General features: G+C 46.2%; 1 long non-coding RNA gene across 1 annotated transcript; it reads right to left on the bottom strand.

Annotated features, from left to right (window-relative positions):
• Positions 1 to 624: 624 nt before the first annotated feature.
• Positions 625 to 17,502, bottom strand: LOC116967427. Its single transcript, XR_004410221.1, has 3 exons — positions 17,490 to 17,502; positions 1,960 to 1,963; positions 625 to 668 (listed from the first exon to the last, which is right to left on the bottom strand). It is a non-coding gene; the product is annotated as an uncharacterized LOC116967427 (long non-coding RNA).
• Positions 17,503 to 22,708: the final 5,206 nt, after the last annotated feature.

Raw genomic sequence — 22,708 nt, 5'->3', positions numbered from 1 at the left:
TTGAGAATCTGACCTCTCCCGAATTACTAAGGCACCATTAGCTCCCACAACTGCACAACTCGTTTGTCTGCAAATACCTGAGTTCCTCCAGCAGGTGAATTTTGCTCTCGTTTTTCTGGTTGCCTTTCCTCTTCATATTCATTGCTATTCCCACCAAATTGCACTGCCCATAGGATAGACTATTTATGGCAATCGACCTGCACGCATTTGGGAAACTGGGGCACCTGGATGGAAGCCACGTGGTCACAGGGAGAACGTGCAAACGCCACATAGACAGCCCTTTCGCTTGACCCAGCATCAGAAACAAGTTGTGTCTGCCGTGGGTAAAGGGCTGGATTGCCACATGGCCTAGCAGATTTCCCGGTTAATAAAATGGATGAAGGTTCATAAGTTCTAGAAGCAAAATTAGGCCATTCGGCCCATCAAGTCTACTCCGCCATTCAATCATGGCTGATCTACAATTGATACAATTTATTTGTTGTCATTTGAACCTCATTGAGGTTTAAAACGAAATTTGGTTTCTGCAGTCATACAAACACATAGAAGAACCAAGGCACAACACAATTTACACAAACATCCATCACAGCGAATCTACTCCTCACTGTCGTGGAAGGCAAAGTCTTATCTCAACCCCATTCTGCTGCCTCCCCCCCATAACCCATGATAACCTTCACTAAGGCTGTGGCTGTGGTGTGGCTGTGGACAAAATGCTCGGAATCTGCTTGCTATGTCCGGGTTAGATTTTGTGTAAGGACAGCAGCCGTCAACAAATATGAGTTGTCTGTAGCATTTGGAAGAACTCTGCCTCATTCTCCATAACTACAAACCAGCCCTGGTTTGTGGCCAATTCCCACCCCTCACCCCTTTGTGTGGTTGAAATTTTCCCCAAACTTGGCTTGAGGAAGCCAGGAGCACAGGTGGTTACTGTTTCACTGGTCCTGTCCTCCTGACAATGCCATTCTGTGTTCCCATGCCAGGCCTGTACTTGAAGCTCCACGATCAACCTCAGGATATCTAAGAAGACAAAAGCTTCTTTCACAATGCCGGGAAGTCACAAAGTGCTTGCCAGCCAAGAGAATTCTTTTGAAACCAGGTCACTCTTGTAATACAGGCAACAGGGCAGCCAGTTTACACGTAGTTAGATTCTACAAACAGTAATATGATAATAATCTCTTCACGACTAGATTTAGTTGCTGGTTGAAATATTGGCCAAGACAACATGGGAAATGTGTCTTTCGACATTAGAGAAAAAGCGTGCAAGCAGGCACCTTGGCCCACCAGCGATCATCCCGTACACTAGCGCTACACTATACACTAGGTGACAATTTACAGAAGCTAATTAACTTACAAACCTGTACGTCTTTGGAATGTGGGAGGAAACTGGAACACCCAGAGAAACACAGAAACATAGAAAATAGGTGCAGGAGTAGGCCATTCGGCTGATCATCCAACTCAGTATCCCATCCCTGCCTTCTCTCCATACCCCCTGATCCCTTTAGCCACAAGGGCCACATCTAACTCCCTCTTAAATATAGCCAATGAACTGGCCTCAACTACCTTCTGTGGCAGAGAATTCCACAGATTCACCACTCTCTGTGTAAAAAATGATTTTCTCATCTCGGTCCTAAAAGACTTCCCTCTTATCCTTAAACTGTGACCCCTAGTTCTGGACTTCCCCAACATCGGGAATAATCTTCCTGCATCTAGCCTGTCCAACCCCTTAAGAATTTTGTAAGTTTCTATAAGATCCCCCCTCAATCTTCTGAATTCCAGCATGTACAAGCCGAGTCTATCCAGTCTTTCTTCATATGAAAGTCCTGCCATCCCAGAAATCAGTCTGGTGAACCTTCTCTGTACTCCCTCTATGGCAAGAATGTCTTTCCTCAGATTAGGATACCAAAACTGTACGCAATACTCCAGGTGTGGTCTCACCAAGACCCTGTACAACTGCAGTAGAACCTCCCTGCTCTTATACTCAAATCCTTTTGCTATGAATGCTAACATACCATTTACTTTCTTCACTGCCTGCTACACCTGCATTCCTACTTTCAATGACTGGTGTACCATGACACCCAGGTCTCGCTGCATCTCCCCTTTTCCTAATCGGCACCATTCAGATAATAGTCTACTTTCCTGTTTTTGCCACCAAAGTGGATAACCTCACATTTATCCACATTATACTGCATAAGAAAACCCACGCAATCACAGGGAGAGCGTACAAATTCCGTACAGACAGCACCCTGTAGTCAGGTTCGAACCCGGGTCTCTGGCGCTGTAAGGCAGGTACTCAACTGCTGTGCCACTGAGATAATGGCACCTCAAAGGATCCACCTGACATAGTAGTGTGGTTCCTCGTTTAGAATCTCCTCTGGAAAGATTTACTGCACCGGCTTTGATTAGGGACATACAGCCTTTCAGCTCATTAAGTGAATGCCCATCATCAAACATTGATTTATAATAATCCTTCAATAATCCTATTTCATTCTTCCCACATTCCCATCAAATTCCCCCAGATCCCCCTGAGTTATTTAAATTAAAACACATATTTTTTTAGAATGGAAATGTTTGCAAAGTTTGGCTTAACAATACTGGGGGAAATTGATCTACAAACCTGCATGTCTTTGGAATGTGGGAGGAAACCAGAGCACCTGGAGGAAACCCATGTGGTCACAGGCACTCTGTGCAAACTTCATACGTACAAGAACTGAGGTCAGGATTGAACCCAGATTGCTGCAGCTGTGAGTGAGGAGCTCTGCTAGCTGTGCCATTGTGCCACTTAGTAAAGGTAGTCCCAAAATGCTGGAATAACTCAGCGGGACAGGCAGCATCTCTGGAGAGAAAGAATGGGTGACGTTTCGGATTGAGACCCTTCTTAGGTCCAGAAACATCACCCATTCCTTCTCTCCGGAGATGCTGCCAGTCCCTCTGAATTACTCCAGCATTTTGTGTCTATCTTTGGTTTAAACTAGTTTCTTCCTGCCACTTAGTAAAGTTTGGATTGGAATCAGAACCAAATTGTCACCTATCCATATTCTCCAGAAATGTGGCCTGACCGGTTGAGTTACTCCAGCACTTTGTGTCTATCGATGTCACTTTGGGTGGCGTTGGTAATTTATTCTGGCATTTGTAAGGCTCCCTAATGTACATATGGGAAACTACCCGATTACACTTGTGAATACTGTTTGGCAGAGAATTCCTCTGTTCCATCTACTGTTTGCCATCAGTCAGTCCACTGGGACAATGATTCCATTCAGTTGCAGGCAAGAGCTCAGTTTAACCATCTGTTAAACTCCACAATTGACTTCACCAGTCTCCCATTACAACCATGTCTGAAGGGACTTTTGGAAACTGAAATCCAAAACAAACAACATTAGACACATTCAAATCAGCCCGATTGTTATGCTTACTGACAAGCTCAATGGTTGACCCAACAAACACATAATCACTGAGAGGTTTCTCGTCGTAAGATCATCGAAGACCAAAGAAGACAGGGAACTGGCCACTCATCCTATCCGCAGGACATTTGTGACATTGTGACATTTTTCCAAGGAAAGACTAGGAATTTATTAGTAATGCCCCTGTCCCACTTAGGAAACCTGAACAGAAGCCTCTGGAGACTTTGCGCCCCACCCAAGGTTTCCGTGCCGTTCCCGGAGGTTCCCGGGGGTTTTTGTCAGTCTCCCTACCTGCTTCCACTACCTGCAACCTCCTGCAACCACCTGCAACCTCCGGGAACCGCACAGAAACCTTGGTTGGGGTGCAAAGTCTCCAGAGGTTTCTGTTCTGGTTTCCTAAGTGGGACAGGGGCATAAGGGTGTTCTTGATTCGGAAGGGTATCAAGGGCAGTGAAGAGAAGGCAGGAGAATGGGTTTGAGAGGGTTTGATAGATCAGCCTTGTTTGAATGGCGGGGTAGATGTGATGGGCTGAATGGCCTAATTCTACCTTATGGGCGTATGAACTCAGCAATTTCTCAACCCCAAATGGCACATCCATATTCTCCAGGGATGCTGCCTAAGCCCACTGTGTTACTCCAACATTTTGTGTCTATTCATCCAGTCCTCCGCGTTACCAAAGAGGTGGGATATTCATCTAACTACTCCTGGGCAGATCTGAATCGTACACAAATAGGCTGTTGTGATCGTCAACCTAACTACATTCTGACATCGTGGAAAATTAACCAGGTATATCCTGTCCACAGGAAGCAGGCCATATACTGATCGGTTACATCATCTTCTGGTTTGGCAACTTGAAAGCCCTGGAACAAAGAAGACTGAAAAGATGTGAACTATGTCCTTCATCGATTTGAAGATCCCTTCGATGGTGATCTCCCCACCATCGAAGGGATCTACAAAAGTCACTGCCTCAAAAAGGCAGCTAGCATCCTCAGAGACCCACGCCGACCTGGCCATGCTCTCATTTCACTTCTGTCATCAGGAAGAAGGTAAAGGAGCCTGAAAACAGCAACGTTCACATTCAGAAACATCTTCTTCCCCACAGCCACCAGGCTATTAAACACTACAACCTCCAAAGAGGCTCCGAACTATATAGACTTGACGGCATTATTGCTGCAAGTAAAAATTTCATGGTTCCGTTTTAAGACTCGGCTGGATAGACTCGGCTTGCACTCGCTAGCATTTAGAAGATTGAGGGGGGATCTTATAGAAACTTACAAAATTCTTAAAGCGTTGGACAGGCTAGATGCAGGAAGATTGTTCCCGATGTTGGGGAAGTCCAGAACAAGGGGTCACAGTTTAAGGATAAGGGGGAAATCTTTTAGGACCGAGATGAGGAAAACATTTTTCACACAGAGAGTGGTGAATCTGTGGAATTCTCTGCCACAGAAGGTAGTTGAGGCCAGTTCATTGGCTATATTTAAGAGGGAGTTAGATGTGGTGCTTGTGGGTAAAGGGATCAGGGGGTATGGAGAGAAGGCAGGTACGGGATACTGAGTTGGATGATCAGCCATGATCATATTGAATGGTGGTGCAGGCTAGAAGGGCCGAATGGCCTACTCCTGCACCTATTTTCTATGTTTCTATGTTAAGACATATGATAATAAAACATTCTGGATTCTTGACCCTCTTGTAATAATAGATACAATAATAAATGCAAGGACGAGTGCAAAGCAGCAGCAATATTTCTGTCAAAGCTTCTACCAAGTGTTAGGGACCTTGGTTTTTAATTTATACCTAATCCGTGAGGCCTAGGGAGGTTAATAGTTTAATCCACAGCCTCTGCATAAGACATCAACCCCAAAGGGTCAATGGATAATCCCATCCATATGTAAACATCAGTCTCATTGGGGAAGCCAAACCTTATTCCACTCCCTTAATCCGGATCAATTCAATCTGCAGAGGCTCGGCTCAATCCTCCAATGGAAAAATAACATTCAAAGAATGAAGTAATACAGCATGAATATAGGTACTTGGTTTAGTATTAAGATACAGTGTGGAAACAGGCCCTTCGGCCCATCGAGTCCACACTGACTAGCGACCCCCGCACGTTCACACTATCCTATACCAGGGACAATTTTTACATACGTAGCAAGCCTATAAACTTATATGAGGCTAAAGAAGGGTTTCGGCCTGAAACGTTGCCTATTTCCTTCACTCCATAGATGCTGCTGCACCCGCTGAGTTTCTCCAGCATTTTTGTGTACCTTCGATTTTCCAGCATATGCAGTTCCTTTTTAAACACTATAAACCTATACGCCTTTGGAGTGTGGGGGGAAAACAAAGTTCTCGGAGGTAACCCACGTGGTCACGGGAAGAACGTACAAACTCATAGAAACATAAAAAATAGGTGTAGGAGTCGGCCATTTGGCCCTTCGAGCCAACACCGCCATTCAATATGATCATGGCTGATCATTCAAAATCAGTACCTCGTTCCTGCTTTTGCCCCATAACCCTCGATTCCTTAAGCCCTAAGAACTAAATCTAACTCTCTCTTGAAAACAGCTAAATCTAACTCTCTCTTGAAAACTCCGTACAGACAAGCACCCGTAGCCAGGATCGAACCCGGGTCTCTGGCGCTGTAAGCACTGTAATGCCCCTGTCCCACCGAGGAAACCTGAACGGAAACCTCTGGAGACTTTGCGCCCACCCAAGGATTCCGTGCAGTTCCCGGAGGTTGCCAGAGGTTTTTGTCAGTCTCCCTGCCTGCTTCCACTACCTGCAACCTCCGGCAACCACCTGCAACCTCCGGGAACTGCACGGAAACCTTGGGTGGGGCGCAAAGTCTCCAGAGGTTTCCGTTCAGGTTTCCTAAGTGGGACAGGGGCATTTCACTGCCCTTGATACCCTTCCGAATCAAGAACACCCTTATGCCCCTGTCCCACTTAGGAAACCTGAACAGAAACCTCTGGAGACTTTGCGCCCCAACCAAGGTTTCCGTGCAGTTCCCGGAGGTCGCAGGTGGTTGCAGGAGGTTGCAGGTAGTGGAAGCAGGTAGGGAGACTGACAAAAACTTCAGGCAACCTCCGGGAACCGCACGGAAACCTTGGGTGGGGCGCAAAGTCTCCAGAGGTTTCCGTTCAGGTTTCCTAAGTGGGACAGGGGCATAAGGCAGCCACAGTGCCACCCGTACTTGTGGAATAAAAAGACCAGGATAGTGTAAAAGGGTTGAATGGCCTGCTCTTTGCCCTATTCCATACAAAGCTCTGTCACTTAATTCAATAGACTATTGTTCAATAGACAATAGGTGCAGGAGGAAACCATTTGGCCCTCTGAGCCAGCACCGCCATTCATCGTGATCATGGCTGATCATCCACGATCAGTAACCCGTGCCTGCCTTCTCCCCATATCCCTTGATTCCGCTAGCCCCTAGAGCTCTATCTAACTCTATAGAGCTCATAATCATTGAATTCATAATCCTTTATAGAACAGCAAGGCTCATTTTCTTCTTAAATCTGTAACAAAACAAAACTGGGAGTTATTTTGGGATTGTGGGATTAGTGCAGATGTCAATAAACATTAGTATATTTTTCTAGTTAAGCATCCTCCCTGGAGAAATATTTTTAAACCTACTTTGTGCGAGGAAGGATTTTATTTTGAATTGAGCCGTTGGTGTAACAATGACTGGTCGTTCCTGAGATTAACTGTTAATTAGGATCTCAGTGTTCCTTTCAATAGACCAGCTGGGGTTGAGTTGAGATAATGTTGAGGCAGGTGACATCAATCCAGGAGCGCTGTCTGCTCAAAACAAAAACGGAATATTCCGGAAAGCTCAGCAGATTTGGCAGTGCTTGTGGAAACAGCGTTCCCAGATAGAATGGCAATTAATTTTTGATAGATGCGTGAATGGAACTGAGGAATGGACCTAATTCACGACCTTTTTTACTCGTGGACATTTTTCATCAGGCTAGAAAAAACGCCCCGACCTACTTGATGCCACGAGTACCTACGACTAGCATCACGGCCTGCTACGACCTACCTACGACCTCCTACGACCACCTACGACCTTGTGGCGACCATGCTGCGAGTATGAGAAGGGCAAACTCGGCAGAGGTCGTGAATTAGGTCGTGAAAGTGGGCAGGCCCTTAGGGAGAGAACACACGATGTAAAATAAATGTAGGTTCACGTTTCGGCTGATACAGAGAACTGCAGATGATGGTTTACAAAAAGAGACACAAAGTCCTGGAGTAACTCAACGGGTCAGGCAGCATCTGTGGAGAACATGTACAGGTTGACCCGAAACATCACCTATTCCTTTTCTCCAGAGATGCTGCCTGACCAGCTGAGTTACTCCAGCATTTTGTGTCTGCCTTTGGTTTAAACCAGCATCTGCAGTTCCGCCCCACACATTATATATCGGTGACTTTTCAGGTTGGGACCCTACTTCAGACTGATTGGATGGGGTAGGGGGAGCCAGCTGGAAGAGGGGTGGGGCAAAGCCTGGCAAATGAAAGAGTGGAAAGAAGGAACTGCAGATGCTGGTTTTTCCAAAAAAAGACACAAGGTGCTGGAGTAACTCAGTGGGTCAGGCAGCATCTCTGGAGAACATGGTTGATGATGTTTCGGGTCGGTCTGAAGATGGGCGCTGATCTGAAACGTCATCTTCCGTTCCCCAGGGATGCTGCCTGACTTGCGAAGTTACTCCAGCACTTTGTGTCTTTCCTGCCAAATGAGTTCTTGGACCAACTGACGGTTGTACAATTAGTGGAGCTGCTGCCTCATATCTCCAGTAAACTCGAGTGTAGAACTTGCACGATCTCCCTGTGACTGATGCAGGGCTCCTGAACCGAAATGTTGCCAATTCCTTTTCCCAACAGATACTGTTTGACCCACTAAGTTCCTTTAGCAAGTTGTTTTTTTTGCTCCAGAGTTAAGCTGGGATTGGAAATCGTACCGTTAATTTTCAACAGTGACAGAACTGGAAGCCTATTTAGATGAATGAACTGAGGATTTGGGTGAGTCGAGATCCTTCTTCAGACTCTGAAGAAGGGTCTTGCCCCGAAACGTCACCCATTCCTTCTAATCAGAGATGCTGCCTGCCCCGCTGAGTTACTCCAGCATTTTGTGTTTATCTTCGATGTAAACCAGCATCTGCAGTGTTTAAGAAGGAACTGCAGATGCTGGAAAATCGAAGGTACACAAAAAAGCTGGAGAAACTCAGCGGGTGCAGCAGCATCTATGGAGCGAAGGAAATAGGCAACGTTTCGGGCCAAAACCCTTGTTCAGATGTGTAGGAACGACAGATGGCGCAATGGGACGACAGATGGCACAATGTGCTAAGTGTTCGGCTGGCGACTGGGAGGTAGCCGGTTCGAATCCCGCTTGGAGTGCACACTGTCATTGTGTCCTTGGGCAAGACACATCACCCACCTTTGCCTGTGTGTGAATGTGTGTGAGTGATTGGTGGTGGTCGGAGGGGCCGTAGGCGCAGAATGGCAGCCACGCTTCCGTCAGTCTGCCCCAGGGCAGCTGTGGCTACAGAAGTAGCTTACCACCACCGAGTGTGACTGAGGAGTGAATGAATAATGCGATGTAAAGCGCCTTGAGTATTAGAAAGGCGCTATATAAATCCCATCCATTATTATTTATTATTATAGGAAGGCATCACCACCTCCAGTTTAAATTCCATTTGGAATATTTTGGAGGACCAAGAAACCAAGAACCAAGATAGGGTTTGGGTGAACCATATAGTCTGTAGTCACACACAGACCAGACCAGGTAAGAACTGGTAGATTTTATTTTCCCCTTGGCTATTCTGGTTACCGCCAGCAACTGCTTTGTTGCTGTATTGAGTCATTGACTACACTGCATTATCTGAAACACTACAGTGGGATTTTGATTCACACCCCCACCAAATGTAGGCCATAATTATACTGAGTCGCGGGGAAATTGAGAAGACGCACTGCGACGCAAGAGGCTCGGGTTGCGTTTCGTGCCCACGGTTGGCACTTGACTGGATGGAAGGAAGACTCGGCACGCAGTCTGACCCAACTATCAGTGGCCTCGACGTGACTTGGGCAGATCGAATGCCAGAAACTGCTGCCTATCGATTGTCGCCATGGCAACTTAAATGGGATTAGTTGCTTGACGCAGCTTGGCTGGTGGGAGGGACTGGATTAAGCATCCTTGCGTCATGAGGGGGGGGGGACTCCCTGTTGAGGAACACTGTCGCTGGACGTTACATTGAGTTTTTGAGCAGTTTTGAGCAATGCACGCACTATTTCACTGTTTCAGGAAGGTCTGCACCTTGAGTGTTGGCTCAATCCTCAGAAAATGATAGTGATTTCACTCCTCCTTCCCCCTTCCCCCCCCCCCCCCCCCACCCTGCCCCTCTACCACCAGGGTCCAGCAGACGACTGAATATTACCTGTTAAAAGATTATCTTCCATTTTAATCAAAATCGAGAGGAATGTGTTTCTGTCTCTGTATAATGTTGTATGGTGGCCACCTGCAAGGTGTTCAATCCTTCCACTCACTGTCTATTTCCCCCTTCTACCTGGTTTGAACAGCAACCTGCCAAATACTTTCTAAATGTGGATTAAATTCATGTCATTCAGTCCAAAAATCAATGGCAGGAACTGGATTAAAGTCCATTCATCTGTTGTGTTGCAATCCTGCTTGGTGCAACATTTTTATTCTCAGGCTTGAGTCCAACACCTGGGTAGAGAAATTCTCTGAAAGTAGACATTTATAAATTGACAGGAAAACAACCTCAAGGGATTAGCTTCCAAGATAAGGAAGGAAACTGATAAAGGAAATGATTCTGAAAAATCTGTTCCACCAGTTCCAACAGCAAATTCTTAAGAACAATGCTGATTACAATGATGTATGGTATCGGGGGGGTCAACGTCTAAACATTAATAATCATTAAATAATAATAAATTTTATTTATGGGCGCCTTTCAAGAGTCTCAAGGACACCTGATTAGAGGCATGATTTCAGGATTGAGTAGGAGGACTTTGGAGCTCTCGTTTGCTCAAGCTACAATTAATATTTTGAAACATGAGATTAGTAGGCTTTCATTAACCCTAGCTGTGAAGGGACATTGGGAACAGTTAAGTTGAGTTTAGTTTATTGTCACGAGTACCGAGGTACAGTGAAAAGTTTTTGTTGTGTGCTAACCAGTCAGTGGAAAGACCGTATACGATTACAATTGAGCCATCCTCAGTGTATAAGCACATGTTTAAGGGAATAACATTTCGAGCAAGGTAAAGCCCAGTATTGTCTGATCAAAGATAGTCCAAGGGTCTCCAATGAGGTAGTTAGTAGTTCAGCACTGCTCTCCAGTTGTGGGAGGATGGTTCAGTTGCCTGATAACAGCTAGGAAGAAACTGTGTTTAAGAAGGAACTGCAGATGCTGGAAAATCGAAGGTACACAAAAATGCTGGAGAAACCCAGCGGGTGCAGCAGCATCTATGGAGCGAAGGAAATAGGCCCGAAATGTTGCCTATTTCCTTCGCTCCATAGATGCTACTGCACCCGCTGAGTTTCTCCAGCATTTTTGTGTACCTAGGAAGAAACTGTCCCTGAATCTGGAGGTGTGCGTTTTCACACATCTATTCAGCTCTCTCTCTGGCATCTTCCCTCCTATCTCTGCAGCTTTCAACCCAACTCCAACTCATAAACCACTTTCTGTTTCGTGTGTCCCTTTAATTCCTAGCTTGTCTTTAAATTATATTAATGCCGTGGAACTTTTTACAGGGGCTAACTAAACTGTTAACTCTGTCACCTTCCAACTGTTATAAAGGAGATGTGCGGGGCAAGTTGATTTAAACAGAAACCCTTTTAACAGAAGCAAACTAAGATGTTAATTCTGGCCTCAACTTGTTTAAAGGAGATGTTTGGGGCAAGTGTTTAAATACAGGGAGTGGTGAGTGCCTGGAATTCAGATTCAGATTTCAGATTTAGATTCAAACTTTATTGTCATTGTGCAGTGTACAGTACAGAGACAACGAAATGCAGTTAGCATCTCCCTAGAAGAGCGAACATAGAATATGAGCAATAAATAAATATATTTACGTGCATACAGTCATAGTAGTGCAATTTTTTTTCCCCTGGTGGAAGGAGTGTCCGGTTGGGGTGGGTGATTGGCAATTACTGAGGTACAGTGTTGAGTAATGTAACAACCGCAGGGAAGAAGCTGTTCCTGGACCTGCTGGTCCGACAACGGAGAGACCTGTAGCCCTTCCCGGATGGTAGGCGGGTAAACAGTCTGTGGTTGGGGTAAGAGCAGTCCTTGACGATGCTGAGCGCCCTTCGCAGACAACACTTGCTTTGGACAGACTCAATGGAGGGGAGTGAGGAACCGGTGGCACTGCCAGTTGTGGTGGTGGAGGAACATACGACAGCGGAGTTAAAGAGGCTTTTAAGTAGATTGGATCCTGTGCAGACCGACTAGTCTAACTTGGCATCGAGTTCAGCACAGACAATGTGGGCCAAAGGGCCAGCTTCTCTGCCGCATTGTTTTATGTGCCTCTGGTAAAGAGTTAAATCTGTTATGTTCTTGTGATGAAAGAATGCTTATTTCTGCAATTGATTAAAGATTAATTTATCCAAATGACGCACCATAGATAAGGAAATAAATATTGAATTATGGGCCTGTCACAGTGAATGTTAAAAACAATTGTTCACTTTGTGCTTTTGTTCATTCGACTTTGTTAAAATTGCAATGAGTTTGCACGCACACTCTGAAGTCCAGGTATAAATAGTATCGATGCTTTGAATGTATCTACAACCTCCGTACAGTAACACGTCCTGCGCTCATGGAGTAATGAGGGGAGCTATTGGAAAGCCCTAATTAAAATCCCTGCAGCTGCTGGAAATCTGAAATAAAATCCCAAAATGTTGGAACTATTCATCAGCATCTGTGGAGAGAGAAACCGGGTTAAAGTGTCAGATTGCTGATTGAGATCTGGCTCTGTTCTATTGCTCCACTGCGATATTTCATCAAACCTCAAATACTTTGAAGAGGTTCTCCTTTCTCCGACGGGATAAGATCTGGAGCGTACAGACCGAAAACGTTGCCTATCCATTACCTCCGGAGATGCTGCCTGACCTGCTCAAGTCTCCAGCGCCCGCAATCCCTGTGTTCACACAACCACTTTAGCTCTGTGGTGAATGAGGGCAAGTGGGACTCGCGGAGTCTTCCATGGTTGGGGCAGGAGATGGTTGATGTGCAGCTTGTGAGTTGGTGAGTTCTTCCACCACCTCGACGGGGCTTCAGTGCACTGCCTTGAGGTTATGATATGATGAAAGAATGGATCGACAAGGCTTATATTCACTGGAATTCAAAGGACGAGCTAGGGTCTTCTTGAAACATATAAAAATCTTAAGGGATTGGACAGGCTAGTTGCAGGAAAAATGATCCCGATGTTGGGGGAGTCCAGAACCAGGGGTCACTTTAAGAATAAGGGGTAGGGCATTTAGGACTGAGATGAGGAAAAACGTTTTCATCCAGAGAGTTGTGAACCTGTGGAATTCTCTGTCACATAAGGCAGTGGAGGTCAATTCACTTGATGTTTTCAAGAGAGAGTTAGAAATAGCTCTTAGGACTTACAGAATAAAGGGATATGGGGAGAAAGCAGGAATGGGGTACTGATTTTGGATGATAACATATTGAATGGCGGTGCTGGCTCGGAGGGCCGAATTGCGTAATCCTGCACCTATTTTCTATGTTTTGTATGTTCCTATGTTCTCAAAACCGTCTTAAATGCTCACTCCCCACTTTGAGCGGTTGTAGCTAGATATTGATTGAGCTGTTGTATTTCTTCAAACAAACTACAAAGATGTGAATGAGCATCCAAACAGTTCACTGTATACTATGCGCTTTCAGTCATCAGTAATGCCTGGCCAGCTTAGTTCTTATCTGCCCACCATTTTCACCCTTATCCTACAAGCATAACTCTACCCTGCTGGGCAAGTTAGAATAAAGGGGAGGTCATTTAAGACTGAGGATGAACAAAAAATTTCACCCAGAGAGTTGTGAATTTGTGGAATTCCCTGCCACAGAGGGCAGAGGAGGCCAAATCACTGGATGGATTTAAGAGAGAGTTAGATACAGGTCTAGGGGCTAGTGGAATCAATGGATATGGGGAAAAGGCAGGCACGGATTATTGATTGGGGACGATAAGCCTTGATCACAATCGAAGGGCCGAATGGCCTCCTCCTGCACCTATTTTCTATGTTTCTATGTTTCTAAGTTATCCCACCTTACCACTGACAAGATAGGTCTGGTTCCTTAAGGAGCTCTTAACGATCCCAGTGAATCCATTTAAACTCATCTTATTGCAGACCTATCTTGTTCTACATATCTCACCCCAATCTTCTCTCCTATTGAAATTCTACTAGTATCTTGTGTAGGAAAGAACTGTAGATGCTGGTTTGAATCGAAGATAGACACAAAATGCTGGAGTAACTCAACGGGACAGGCAACATCTCTGGAGAGAAGGAATGAATCTCGCCGTGTTACTCCAGCATTTTGTGTCTACCTCCTACTAGTATATTTCTATCTTTAATAAATATGCACCATGAACCACTGATGAAGGAGCACCGACACAAAACCTTGAATGTTTCCCTTTCCATCGAGGCTGCCTGACCTGCTGTGATTTACCAGCACCTGCTTTTGTTTCACATTTCCAACTACCGCAGGTTTTAAAAAAATTAACTAAATAGCGTGTCTTTCTTTGCTATCTCTCCATACTTTGTGGCAGGTTTTTAGGTTAGATTAGATTAGATTCCTTTATTGTCATTCATGCTTCCTAATACCCATCATCGCTGGCTTTGTGGCAGGTTTTTAGATTAGATTAGATTAGATTCCTTTATTGTCATTCAGACCTTTCGTCTGAACAAAATTATGTTGCTTGCAGTCGTACACAGAACCAATAAAAACAAAACATATAATAAACACAAATTAAACATCCACCACAGTGAGTTCACCAAGCACATCCTCACTGCGATGGAGGCAAAGTCTTTAGTCTCCGTCTCTTCCCTCCTTGTTCTCCCTCTGCGCTGAGGCGATCGATCCAGGCCGGAGATGCCGCCCTCCAGTCCAGCAGACCTCCATGGTGATGTCGCCGCCGCCGAAAGCCGGAACGCCGTCTCCGCTCCGAGACGGCCCGCCACAGCATCAGCTCCGGGCAGCTGCCCCAGCCGCCCCAGCTCCAGGCCGCCGGCCCAGCTCCGGGTCCCGCAGTCTCAGCTCCGAGCCCCGCTGCATCAGCTCCGAGCCCCGCCGAAAGCCAGAACGCCGCACCAGCAAGTCGGGCCACCGCTGCCTTAGCCCCGAAGACGGCCAGCCTCTCGTTGGTGAGTCCTGGCTGGCTCTGCCTCCGGAGCCTCGGGGTCAGTCGCAGGCTGGAGGCCACCAGCTCCGCCATTAGGCCTCAGCGCAGACGGAGGCAGAGAAGGGGGATACGACACGAAAAAGTCGCATTCCCCCGAAGGAAGAGACAGAGAACATGTTTCACCCCCCCTCTAACACAACCCAACAAACTAAAACTTAACCAAAACAAGACAGAAAAAACAACAGAAAAAAGTAAAGACAGACGGACTGCAGGCGAGCCGCAGATGTTAACAGCGCCGCCACTTCCGGAAATAGATCCGTACAGAACGGAAACAGGCCCTTTGGCCCAACTTACCCACGCTGACAAAGATGCCCTATTTACACTTGTCCCACATGCCCATGTTTGGCCCATAACGCTCTAAACCTTTCCAATCCATTTACTTGGCCATTGTGGATGATTGGCTCATGAGGTCAAGGTCATGTGATAGTAATAGAATTAGGCCATTCGGCCCATCAAGTCTACTCTGGCATTCAATCATAGCTGATCTATCTCTACCTAACCCGATTCCCCAGCCTCCCCATTAGCCTTGACACCCATAATAATCAAGAATTGAGCAATGATTCTGCAATAGAGCTTCCCATCCCCATGACCTCCACTGTGTAGAAAGTCATGGCAGTCTGCCAAAGGGGCTGATATCATCTGCAGAACACAAGACTTCCTTCCTTGGACTAATGACATTTGTTTTATTGGCCCCAAGCCAATGTCAAGGCTTGTCAATCCCGCTGCATTGTGGTGTGGGCAGGACATGGACTGTAAACAGCTCGCCACTGCCCTCTGGTGGGCAGGCACCAAAAACTAACAGTAACACATCGCGAGAACATTCTCTCATCAACTAGATCCAGTCATCATTATTTAGCGGAATAGGTAAGGTGGAATTCACAATCTTGTACCAGAGTAGGGGAATCAAGAACCAGGAAGGAGGTAGTTGAGGTAGGCACTACAACAAATCTGAGGAAGGACATTATAGCCATAGAGGGAGTGCAGAGAAGGTTCACCAGACTGATTCCTGGGATGTCAGGACTTTCATATGAAGAAAGACTGGATAGACTTGGCTTATACTCGCTAGAATTTAGGAGATTGCGAGGGGATCTTATAGAAACGTACAAAATTCTTATGGGGTTGGACAGGCTAGATGCAGGAAGATTGTTCCCGATGTTGGGGAAGTCCAGGACAAGGGGTCACAGCTTAAGGATAAGGGGGAAATCCTTTAGGACCGAGATGAGAAGAAACTTTTTCACACAGAGAGTGGTGAATCTCTGGAACTCTCTGCCACAGAGGGTAGTTGAGGCCAGTTCATTGGCTATATTTAAGAGGGAGTTAGATGTGGCCCTTGTGGCTAAAGGGATCAGGGGGTATGGAGAGAAGGCAGGTACGGGATACTGAGTTGGATGATCAGCCATGATCATATTGAATGGCGGTGCAGGCTCGAAGGGCCGAATGGCCTACTCCTGCACCTATTTTCTATGTATCTATGTAACAAGCCATTTGGACAGGTACATCAATAGGAAAGCAGGGATATGAGCCAAAAGCAACAGGTGGAACCAGTGCTGATGGGACATCTTGGTCAGCATGGGCATGTTGGATGAAGGGATTGCTTCCATGTTGTATGATCTTCTGACTTTATGAGTGTATGATCTTGATTGATTGAACAATGCAGCTTAGAAACAGGCCATTGGGCCCATCAAGTCCACGCCAATGATCAATCCCACTTTATCATCCACTCCCTACACACCAGGGACACATTTATGGAGGCCAATTAACCAACAAACCCGCCTATCTTTGGAATGTGGGAGGATACCAGAGCACCCAGGGGAAATCCATGCTGTGACCAGCAGGTCTACCAGCTGAAGGTCAACAGTGGAGCACACCCTCGGCATTATGCTGGAGTCTCAAATCGACTAAGGTTTCCCAGTCCCTAGTGTGGGGTGAAACATAACACCTTTATAGATGAGAGTGTTACATATTTGGTGTAGTCGGATAGAGGCCAATTAGTTGACTCAAAAGACACAATCCCACTCGTCCCATTACCCAACCTCATTTATTTTCTTGTACGACTACAAATGATTTCTCTCTCAGACGTCCTCATTGATTCGTTTTGGCATTAGTGGCCAATGAATCCAGCATCATGTTTTTGGAGCAGTTCAGCTGGTCAGGCAGCATCTGCGGAAAACATAAATAGTCACCGTTTCGGGTTGGGGCTATCCGAATTCTCCAGAGATGGTGTCGGACCCACTGAGTTACTCCAGCACTTTGTGTCTTTTTTTTTTGTAAACCAGCATCTGCAGTCCCTTGTGTCAGACACATCTTTGCAATGTGGAATTAAGGCAGAGCATCAGGGAAAATCCACATGGCCAAATGAAGAATATGGAAACTCCACTATTCTTGAACAGCAAGAACAGGGCAGTACGGTGGCGTAGCGGGAGAACCACTACCTTACACTGCCAGAGAACCGGCTTTGATTGTGACCACGGGCGCTGTCTGTATGGAGTTTGCACGTTCTCCCCGTGACCTGCGTGGATTTTCTCCGAGATCTTCGGTTTCCTCCCACACTCCGAAGTTGTACAGGTTGGTGGGTTAATTAGTTTGGTGTAAATTGTCCCTAGTTTGTGTCGAATAATGTTAGTGCGCGGGAATCGCAAGTTGGCGCAGATTCGGGGGGCCGAAGGGCCTGTTTTCGCGATGTATCTCCAAACTGATAAACTAAACTAAGCAATGAAAACGGTACAGACTTGATGAAAGTCCTCAGGGAGCACTATTAGTCATTCTGCAGGGTGATTATTAAAAGCATTCAGAAGGGACAGACTTCCTGAGCCACATAGCCACCTATTGCTTTGCTAAGCAACAGCGGAATAAAACACTTAGGAGTGTGTTGAAGAGTAACAAATGATGTTACCTTCCATGACATGCTTTATTTTATTTTCCACTGTGGTGCCACTGGTTTGACCTCTCCAGAGTGATAACTGAATTAGTTACATGCTGCCAACAAGCAAAGGTCTACAGATGCTGGAGCTGAAACAAGAATGCTGGAGATACTTAGGAAAGCAGTCAACATCTGTGCTCACGGTTCTCACTTTGATAGGAAAGAAGGGAGTTAAAATCATTTATATTTTCACATAACGTAGAAAGAGACTGTATGTGTAGGAAGGAACTGCAGATAATGGTTTACACCGAAGATAGACACAAAATGCTGGAGTAACTCTGCGGACCAGGCAGTATCTCTACCTTTCCCTCTCCCCTTACTATCAGTCTGAAGAAGGGTCTCGACCCGAAAAGTCACCTATCCCTTTTCTCCAGAGATGCTGCCTGACCCGCTGAGTTACTCCAGCATTTTGGGACTGTCTTCAATGGAAAGGGACATTTCAGCCCATCCATTCTTTTCCCGCTCCGAGGGCAATCCCATTCCTGTTTCCATGCTGTATCTCTAAACTGAACGAAGCAACAACACAGCTAATGGGACCAATGAAGTACTGTATCTAGAAAAAATAATGGCTCCAGTCTGTATTAATGGGGTGTGGTGAAGATGGCAGCTGCAGAGTGATCAGTTATGCCCCTGTCCCACTTAGGAAACCTGAACGGAAACCTCTGGAGACTTTGCGCCCCACCCAAGGTTTCCGTGCGGTTCCCGGAGGTTCCCGGAGGTTTTTGTCAGTCTTCCTTCCAACCTGACCTCCCGGTGGATCAGCACTTCAAGTCCCCCTCCCATTCCGTATCCGACCTCTCTGTCCTGGGTCTCCTCCATGGCCAGAGCGAGCACCACCGGAAATTGGAGGAACAGCACCTCATATTCCTGGTGGCATTGAATTCTCCCAATTTTGTTAGCCCTTGCTGTCTGCTCCCCTTCCTATCCCTCCCTCAGCACTCAGGCTCCTCCTCCTCCTTTTTCCTTTCTTCTCCCCGCACCCCCCACCCCCCATCAGTCTAAGGAAGGGTTTCGGCCCGAAACATTGCCTATTTCCTTCGCTCAATAGATGCTGCTGCACCCGCTGAGTTTCTCCAGCATTTTTGTGCACCTCCCACCACCTGCAACCGCCGGCAACCTCCGGGAACCGCACGGAAACCTAGGGTGGGGCGCAAAGTCTCCAGAGGTTTCCGTTCAGGTTTCCTAAGTGGGACAGGGGTAAGGATGTGGTGGCAACAGTCCAATTCAGGACAGAGCTCATACCACTAAGAAATTTGCTGTGCAATTACTGCGTGTCCCGTCCCTTGCCAGAAACCAGCTCAAAAACCAGCTGTCGCACTCGCAAACCAAAGCATCACCTACTCTTTTTCTCCAGAGATGCTGCCTGACCCACTGAGTAACTCCAGCTTTTTGTGTCTGTCTTCAGTTTAAACCAGCATTTGCTGTCCCCCCCCCCCCTCCCCCCCGCTCATGAACCAGCTGACAGTCCAGTACATGGTGCACACTTGTCTTCTGAATGCGACTTTCATAAGCTGAGGTCCTGCCTGAGGTAAAACTTCCCACAAATAATAATAACAATAATAATAATATTTTATTTAATGGCGCCTTTCAAGACACTCAAGGTCACCTTACATCATGTAATATTAGTAATAAGCATACAATAAGCAACAAAGCACCAGTAATTAAAGAAATCAATAAAACATACATTAAGCAAGAAAGCGTAGCACAATGAGTTAAGATTGATATAAAATAAGGTGCAGTTGTTGCAGTTAAAATGAGTAAGCTAATTTAGAAAGATGGTTTTTAAGAGCGGTTTTGAATTCTGTCATGAAGTCCAGTATGCGAATGTGAGGGGTTAGCAAATTCCAAAGTCCAATTCCAAACCATGTTACAACATCACAGCCAATGCACCAAAATAAGATTGGGTAGAAAAGATGCACATCTGGATGTATATCAGATCAAGGTTAAGTGAATTAGAGTGTGGCATTGATATATCTTTGGGGACTGTAGGGTGATCAACATAGAGTTATTTGGGAGCACCACATCATTCTGAAGCAGACGGGAAGGGGGACCTCCAGGTTGGTGGAATGGGCTCCATGGATCTCTTCCATCCCTGCTTAACGCAGAAGGGTTTAGTTTAGTTCAGTTCGGCTTGGAGATGCAGCATAGAAACAGTGGCTTCACCCCACCGAGTCCATGCCGACCATCGATCACCCGTTCAAACTAGTTCTGTGTTATTTCACTTTCACACCCGCTCACTGCACTAGGGACAACTAACCCACAGACCCATACATCTCCGGGATGTGGGAGAAAACCGGAGCACCTGGAGGAAACCCACGCGGTCACAGGGAGAATGCGCAAACTCATCACAGGTAGCACCTGAGGTCAGGATTGAATCTTGGTGTCTGGCGCTCCAGGGCAACAGCTCTAGCAGATGCTCCATCGGGTCACACTTGTTTGATTATCATTTCCAAAACGAGAGAATTGCCACCTTGGACATAAGAATAGATGGTTTATCTGCCAAGGAATGGTCAGGGTATGATAGCATTATACTGGCAGGAAAGTGTATGGAGAGGATCCCTCTTTCTCTTTCTGTCTCTCTGTCTTTCTGTCTCTCTGTCTCTCTGTCTCTCTGTCTCTCTGTCTCTCTGTCTCTGTCTCTGTCTCATGCTTTCTTTGGCTTTATTTCTCTATTTGTACCTTTCTCTCTGTCTGAATCTCTCTGCCTGTCACTGTTCATCTGTCTGTCTCTCTCTGACTCTGTCTTTGTCTCTGTGTCTCTGTGTGTCTGCCTGTCTCTCTCCTCTCTCTCTCTGTCTCTCTCTCTCTTTCTCTCTCACTCTCTCATTCTTTATGTCTGTCTCTCTCATCTCTCTCTCACTCCCTCCCCCACCCCCTCCCCCTCCCCCTGCACCCCCCCCCCCCCCCCCCCCCCCAGCACTTTTATCTGTCTCTGACTACCTTTTGTGCTATGTGAAGATATTCTCCATTGTTTGAGAATTGTGACAATTTAATCCGCCTCATTGGCCTAATTCTTCTCCAAACCAAGAACCAAGTGCCGGCAGAAACACAGAACTGGGTCACATTTTCAGGATACGTGAGCTATTTTTGGACTCTCCTTTCTTCCGGGTTTTGTGCTTTAACAAAGGATTTGCAGTTTTCAGGAATGTTTACATTTACTGGAATATCTCTTAGAAACCTTGCTCACTCCCTTGGTACAATGAGAGAAAATGCCACATAGAAGAGGAAAGGTTTTGTGGGATCTTCCTTTCCAAGAGCCAGCATTGGGCTGAATGGCCATCTCCTTGGGCTGCACGGCTTGTTTCCTTGCGAAATGACTCTCTGTCTATGGTCTGCTTGAAGGTTCGTTGAAAAAACTAAACATCCCCACTGATTCATGGCTATCGCCGAGCATTATAATGGAGAAGATGGATTGGGAATGGGATGGAGAGCTTCAAGTGCAGGTGTCAGTGGTAGGCAAGAGGCCGAGAGGAAGTCATAGAAGATCGACATCTCTCAAGCTCTCCACCCAGCCATCTCACCGACCACCCCTGCCCCATCTGCGGAAGAGCTTACAGTCCCAACGCTGGTCTCACCCAGTCCCCTCAGGACCCACACCACTCGAGAGGGGGAGCAAGATTCCATGTGAGGCAGTAATCAAAGCATTAGGCTCTGCGCAGAACACAAATAATTCTGAACACACCACTTCAATGTTGCATGAGCAAAATAAAACTGCTGGAAGGACCCAGTGGGTCAGGCGACATCTGTGGAGGAAAATGGACAAATGACGTTTTGGGCCAATAAGGGTGTTGCCCATCCATTTCAATAGACAATAGACAATAGGTGCAGGAATAGTCCATTTGGCCCTTCGAGCCAGCACCACCATTCACTGTGATCATAGAAACATAGAAACATAGAAAATAGGTGAAGGAGTAGGCCATTCGGCCCTTCGAGCCTGCACCGCCATTCAATATGATCATGGCTGATCATCCAACTCAGTATCCTGTACCTGCCTTCTCTCCATACCCCCTGATCCCTTTAGCCACAAGGGCCACATCTAACTCCCTCTTAAATATAGCCAATGAACTAGCCTCAACTACCTTCTGTGGCAGAGAATTCCACAGATTCACCACTCTCTGTGTAAAAAATGATTTTCTCATCTCGGTCCTAAAAGACTTCCCTCTTATCCTTAAACTGTGACCCCTTGTTCTGGACTTCCCCAACATCGGGAATAATCTTCCTGCATCTAGCCTGTCCAACCCCTTAAGAATTTTGTAAGTTTCTAGAAGATATCCTCTCAATCTTCTAAATTCTAGCGAGTACAAGCCGAGTCTATCCAGTCTTTCTTCATCTGAAAGTCCTGCCATCCCAGGAATCAGTCTGGTGAACCTTCTCTGTACTCCCTCTATGGCAAGAATGTCTTTCCTCAGATTAGGAGACCAAAACTGTATGCAAAACTGTACATGATCATGGCTGATCATCCACAATCAGTACCCCGTTCCTGCCTTCTCCCCATATCCCCTGACTCCGCTATCTTTAAGAGCTCTATATAATTCTCTTTTGAAAGCATCCAGAGGATTGGCCTCCACTGCCTTCTGAGGCAGAGAATTCCACAGATTCCAAACCCTCTGTGTGAAAATTTGTTTCCTCATCTCCGTTCAAAATGGCTTACCCCTTATTCTTAAACTGTGGCCCCTGGTTCTGGACTCCCCCAACATCGGGAACATGTTTCCTACCTCTAGCGTGTCGAAACCCTTAATAATCTTATATGTTTCAATAAGATTATTCCACAGATGCTGATCGCGGGGCGGGGCGTAGAGGAAAGCTGGAAATTCTGACAGTTTGCTGATGTCTTAAGTTGTTCCAGAGTTGGGGGAGTTGGGGACCATGCCTTTGAGCATCCATGATCAGAGCTCTGGGATTATGCTTTTGGTGTGCTAGCCTTTATAAATCAGAGCATTGAGTATAGAAGTTAGGATGTAATGTTAAAATTGTACAAGGCATTGGTGAGAC

This window comes from Amblyraja radiata, chromosome 39 (assembly GCF_010909765.2).
Source record: "Amblyraja radiata isolate CabotCenter1 chromosome 39, sAmbRad1.1.pri, whole genome shotgun sequence".
In the NCBI taxonomy this organism is placed as follows: domain Eukaryota; kingdom Metazoa; phylum Chordata; class Chondrichthyes; order Rajiformes; family Rajidae; genus Amblyraja; species Amblyraja radiata.
Note: the sequence above shows the minus strand (reverse complement) of the source record. Positions and strands in the feature narration are given on the sequence as shown.